The sequence below is a fragment of the Echinops telfairi genome, unplaced genomic scaffold, assembly GCF_000313985.2.
Source record: "Echinops telfairi isolate 266 unplaced genomic scaffold, ASM31398v2 ScPeMD7_2;HRSCAF=8, whole genome shotgun sequence".
Classification (NCBI taxonomy): domain Eukaryota; kingdom Metazoa; phylum Chordata; class Mammalia; order Afrosoricida; family Tenrecidae; genus Echinops; species Echinops telfairi.
Window position 1 is genome coordinate 45091863 of NW_022103898.1, and position 6926 is coordinate 45098788.

The following is a 6926-nucleotide window of genomic DNA, read 5'->3' on the forward strand; positions in this document are numbered from 1 at the left end:
CTTACTCATCTGATGCCCTTCCCTTTATTTATGTTTGTTGGTGTTTGCAAAATGAATTTTGTAGCAACAAAGATAAAATAGTTTAAAAATAGGAATGTATGTTTACTAATATGTTCCTTTTTCCAGACTATTCATAGATTATAGTTAAAACTGCAAAAAATGGCTTCCGGCACAGGACCACTGGTGAGGCTGGGACAGGGACGTGCAGCTTCCTTCGGCTGTGCATAGGGTCGGTGAGCGTTGGGTGCCATCTCCCATCTCGATGTTAAAACACACAGAACAACCACTTTGAAGCTATACCTAGGTTTCGAAATTGCTGAACAGTTTTCAATTAAACCAGAAAGAGAACTTTTAAAAAATAATAACAAGACCAAGGTATTGTCCATTCATAGTGGTTGAGCAGTGCTCGCATGGCTTATCCCTGGGTGTACTCAGGACTGCACCATTCCCTGTGGCAGGGCTTGCTGAGTAGGTGCACTATAGGAAATAAGGAACCCAGCTCCTTCCTTTAATGTTAACCAGATATTAGAGCTGAAGGATGACCTTCAGCTATGCAAGTGCTGCAGGAAAGGTTAAAACATTTTCTTTAAAGAGCAAAGAATCTATAAAATGTGGAAATTATAAAACTATAGAAGAAAAGTCATGGATTTGGAAAGAAATATACAGAAAGATCATACAGTGAATGAAGGCTGGTATAAAAATTGTTAAGAATTTTTCTTTGGAAATAACCCTTAAATTAGGATTTTTCCTCTTGTGACTTTAGTAGGGTCCAATGCTGATATCTTGTTTTTGATGGCGTCATCAAACTGGTTTACGCCTCTGCATTACAGATTTTTTGACTAACATGACTTATCTATTTGATAGTTCAAAATGCAGGAATGTATTTGTATGCTCTTTAAGTGTGATTGAAATTCTCTTTGCGTGGCAAGACTTAAATTAAGAATAAGATTGTTGTGTTTTTCATCCCATAGACTCTGGATTCTTTTCAGGTACTCGGATTAAATGACTTTGAAACATAGTTATAAGCATGTCTTTAAAAAAAAAAGTGTTCCTGTTAGAAGACTAGGATAAAGGCAATCTGTCCCAAAAGAGTTTGTTAATTGCTTTGGTCCACTTTACAAGGTCAAATCCATTCTCCTAATGACGAATCTCATCTGCTCTAGCAAAGAAAGAAATGTTTTCTTTCACATGTACGTGTGGTAGGAACTCATTCATCTCAGTAAATTTTGAAGAGAAATCTAGCAACATCAGAGAGAGGAGCATTCAAAGGGCAACTGATGGCCAGGAAGATAGATGGAATTCACTTTCCTGAGACAATCAAATGGTAACAAGTGATAGAAAACAGCTCTATATTTCACCAGGATGTGTGCTTGCTCCCGATGATTAAACCCCCTGTGAGCCATCTGCATTTAATGGTTAGAACTACTTTGTAGCAATCGTTTTTCCTACCACTGCTCTCTTACTTGAGAGAGTGGCTGAACTCCACTTTTGAAAAGTTAAGCATGTAAGAAGCCCTGCCAAGAGGGCCAGAAAGAAAAGGCAAATTTATAGCCCAGTGTTGTTTTAAGAATTTAGTAGTATAAATATAAAGTGTAGATAAATGTGTACAAGTAGACGCATAAGTGACCCTCTGTTTATCTCAGTTACATTATTTGCTTAAATTTCAGGGAAGAATTAGCCCAATTAGTTTATATAATGGCTAATGCTGTCCCTCAGTTGAGCTCTTAGGGATGTACACAACCTGCTGCTAGATGGGGATGGTGTTCTTTTACTTATAAGTCAAACTTTGGGGACTGCGGTTAGGAGAGGGATGTGTTTTTGGTTCCTATCCAAGCAGTGATTTCTGCAGATAAAAATCAGGAGCAAGTGGAAGTCATTATGCCTTGAAGCATTGTACACTATTGCTGTTATTAATGCCATGGATTTGGACCTCTGATTTAAAATGCTAATGATGATAAGGGTTCTCTGTATGTATGGCCATCTTCCAAAACATGTCACACTTTACGAACATCTCATTATTTTTCTCAGACTTAGAGAAGTCAGCAGACATAAGCACCCAATAAATATTTGCTGGAGTGAATTAAACTCTGCGAACTGAGAGGTGAGATGACCCTGACCACCAGTGTCACATTTGGGACCGGAATCCCGATTCTGTTTTTCCAATGAGTGAGTGATCTCAGCCTAAACCAACAAAAACAGTATTGCACGAAAAGTAATATTGCACAGCTATTGATGCTAATCTGAGTCCGATAACTAGGTGAGCCTAGCAGGTTCTCTCTGGCTGTTCGTTTGAACTCCGAATACATTGCAGTGGCTTCCCTTTCAATCATATTTAGCAATATAGCTCTCTTCCTAGGTCTTCACAGTATTTTTTTCCTAATAAGTGTATTTCCCTGAAATTCTTCTTGGTCTCTTTCGTTTCCTTTCTCTCTCTTTTCCCTTTGAACCAGAAAACATATCTACAAGAGGTTTCACAGGCCTTTAAAAACATCAATCAATTTCACATCTGGAAATAAAGGGATCTAGATAAGACAGAGCAATTCCTTCATTAAAACTCTTCTTTTAAAAATGTAAGCACGAGCTTTGTAAAAAGTGAGGCAAACTGTGGTCACAGTGAGGCAGACCAAGAGTTAAATTAAAAGGTTAAAAACATGCCCGGTGGCTGCTGCTTTTCTTACTCTCATGGGGTCGGGAGTATTTTTCTTGCGATGACCTCAGTATCTTCTCTTTTTCTTGGTCAGAGATCAAGGGGTACACCAATGTGAACCCGTCTTCCCACTGAACTTTTCTATCAACTTTCTACAGATGTGTATCTTGAATCTACACTTTCAATGTTTATGTTTTGTTTTTCTGACTATATATTTCAATGTTGATCTTACTAAAATATGCATGATAGTTTTCCATATTAGGAAAGTTTCCGTAAATATCATCCTTTCAACTAGATTGGATTTTCCTTGAATATAAAGATTGTGGCTTAAATTAATTCATTATCTAACAAATTATTATGTACTCCATTTTGCTTCTCTCATAGAATAAAAGTATCATACAGAGTTAAAAAAAAAAAAGCTTTTAATCTAAGGATAAAAATCAGATGCAGTGTTTTTTAGCCCTTTTATGTCTTGAGACCCTCTGACAGTTGGGTGGAGCTTATGAAACCCCTCTCAGATAATGTTTTAGAATAAATAAAATAAAATTCATGGGTACATGATGAGAACCAATTATACTGAAATAGAGATATTTATTTGTTTACAAAACTTTAGCATGTATTAACATCTGTACATTTTTATCAAAATTAAAAAGTGAGACTGAGCAATAGAGCTAAAAATGATCTTAAATCAAAGCAGTGATAAATTTTTTTAACTTATAATTTATAATTATTTCAATATAATTGCAGAAAGCATTATCTATGTAATGCAATAATTAAAGACCCCTGGTGGTACAGATAGACTGAATGAAAAGAAATTTAAGTATCAAAAATTAAGTGAATAAAAGTCTCAATAGAAGAGGAAAAATAGAGTGGGAGGCCTTATGTATTAACTTTTTAAAGTGCTAGGCTGGAAAATGAAAGGTCAGCAGTTTAAGCCCACCAGGCACTCTGGGTGTGCTCCCAGAAACATTTGCAATAAATGTAACATGAAAATATATTTTCCTCCTATCAGTGACAAAGTCAGAGGGACCACTAGTAATACTAAGGTTTTGATATAAATAAAATTACATTTAATTCTGGGAGTTAGTAAAACTAAAGATCTAACGATTTCTCCTTTTCCATTAATAGAAACTCTGAATTGTATCCACACATATACCCTTCTTTATCTACTTGCCCATAAACTAACAACCCTGTTTTCACTGGGATAGTCATATTTAGAGTATTTTAATCTTTGCACGCTCCATAACTGAACTATGTAAATAGCCTGTAGGGGTCTCCTTTTCCCTTCTGTCTAACCCAGTCAGCTTTTGACAATGCCACTAGTTGTTCTGGATTATCCTCTCAACTCCTTAAAATACATAAGGTAAATAGATAGAATAATATTTTACAACTATAACATGCTGTGGAAATCTGGGGACAATACATAATGCTTCTTACTCTAAAGTCAAAGACATGCAATAATATAGTGCCTTGGTAAAATGTGCAAGTAAAACCATGCATTTGCCCTTTGGACTTAGAAATGGCATAGTGATGTATACAATTCTAAGGCGATGAAGGAAACAAAAAAAGCTTTATTCCACTCGACTGTTCTATTCAGTGAAAGTGGAGAATTAACCAGTACCAGGCTTGGAGTGTTGCATGTCATTTCTGTAATACCTGAAGAGGATAAAAGATGGGAATGTGTTTGTTGAAAAATAAGTAACTTTAAAAAATTAAATCCTTTTATAGCATTTACTACCACCAGGTTGCAGTCAATCCATTTTTGCGGCTTTGGGCTATAAATGCGAAGTACAGTAGGAGACTGCGGTCTCGGTTTTCATTTGGATCATTGGTGACGGCCTGGTTTGTACAAACTGCATAAACGGGACCTTGGAGCCTAAGCAAAAAGTACTTTTTAACATACACTTCAATATTTAACATTTTCTTGTATATATGTTCATATGAAAAGTTATGCTTTATTCAATGCAAACTATTAATAGCTGTTAGGAAATTATGTCTACTGGAATTTCAAATGTCTAATTTCTTTAAGTAGAAATGAAATTAAGATTGCAAAGATAACAAAAACACATCTTTAGCAGCCATCTAGGCAAGGAGCCAACTAAGCCCACATGGGAGAAGCACACCAGATTGAGTGATCCAAAGATGACAATAATAAAATTCAAGTATGACAAAGGGAAAAGTATATCAGAGCTAAAATTGAGAACACCCAATTTGTAGAAGTCTGTGGAAGACCGTGGTCGCCCAAACCCATCTGCAGAGTATCAGGTCAGATGAAGAGGCTGGCAGATCCCCTCCAGCCACAGGCACGGGGCTGGGACAACCTTACTATCGAACATAGATTATTGAAAGCCTGATTATGCAGGGTCAAACTTGATATTTGTTCGGTTGACTTCCCTCTAGACCCGACTTGAATTTATTTTAGGTGCAAGCATCTCGAGCTTGTTCCATGACAAAAATTTCTTCCCTGGCCTTTTAAATATTGATGGTGGTCCTTTTTTCTTAGTTGTTTATATTTTCATCTTTGTATTACCACTTCATTTCATTTTTGTTCTTTAAAGTTTCTGTTGGGTTTACCAGTCTGTGAAGCACAGAAGGAGTAGATAGAAAGGGATAATAACTGATGCAAGAGGATGTAGGCGGAGGAAAGATGGGGAGGGTGATGGGATTTACTTAGTAAGTAAACAATGAAGTGGGGAGGGGAAGTGAACACTAGAATTAAAGCCATTTTAATCTTGGCTGGGGGGTTGGGGAAAGAAAATTTTCTGAAATTGATCATGGAAATGATTGTACAATTCTTGATATGGTTGAACTATTAAATGGTGTGATGTGTATTGTGAAAATAAAATTATTAAAAACATCTGCATATTCTAATCAGAAAAAGGCAAAGTAAGTCTTAACTGAGAACTTAAAGATTATTTCTATATTGCTCCTGAAACTGTTGGTAGTGTATGATTATTTGAATAAAAGTGATGATTATTTGAATAAAAGTGATGATTATTTGAATAAAAGTTATACTTTATTATTATATATGGTACTATTTTAATCAAATGTTTACTTCAAAATTGAGGATCACTCATAAAGTTTTAAAATATGTCAGCTGAGCAGCTTCTACAAATTGCCATTTGTCTTTTCTATTCTTAATTTTGCCTAAGGGATTATGCAGTTGTCAATAAAACTAAAAACCACTGAACTCTGCTGCTGAGCCGACTCCTACAGAGTGACGCTAAAGACAGAGTAGAACTACCCTGCCCCACTCACGGCTTCCACGGCTATACAGCTTTGTACAAGTAGACAGCACATTGAAATCTAGAGTTTTACATAAAAAACAGGATGGGGATGTATAAAAAGTACACATGCAAGTCAAATGAGCACCCAGTATTTGACACAGGAAAGACACAAAAATAAATCTAAGCCACATTATTTTTATAAGAACCTACTAAGTGTATTAATCTGTCCCTTCCTCCTCCCATGGAGGTAAAGATCAACAGAAGAGATGAACGAGAAACAATGCACACCCTAATTTATACACACGACTTCATGAGCTTCCTCGAGGTTACATAGGTTAAGTAACTCTGTTATTCTTTGGAGATGTGTTCCTGACTGGCGGCGAAGATTACAGTGGCTTTCTTTCAGAAGTTACTAAGGAAGAAAATAACCATGATTCAATATCCATAAAAAAATAAGTAAATTATATGCCTTCAAAAAGTTCACTGTTTTCTGACATTTCATTCTATACAAAAGTTCACTGTTTTCTGACATTTCATTCTATACTTAAGAAACTACACACCTTACCTAATCCTCACACACACAAAAGATTTATTTGTTGTCCTAGGTTCTGAACACAAACCACCCTGCTCAGGAAAAGTGTCTAAGAATCACTTCTCAAACCATCTGTGAAAGACAAATGGGAGGATCAGGCTGTCATGGGTTAAATGCCCAAGTTCACAAAATTGCTTAATGAAAAAAAAACACCCCAATAATCACTGTGAAATGCAAATGAAATAACAGCATTTTCCTCTTAAGTATACAAAGTCAACGTTTTGTGAGATAAGTGAATGATAGAATATGAAATATAGTTAAATCTAAGTTTTAAAAGAGCAAGAAAAATTGGGATGTACATTTTATAGTCTTTGACTTGACCTTACCTTATTTGATCAAAAGTAGATTTTATTATATTTTCATATCTCAAATATATCATGTTCAGCCAATAAAAAGGAACATTGGGACATAAGCACACGCACAACAGATTTAGTTTAACCCTACAGGTCTTACAGGCATC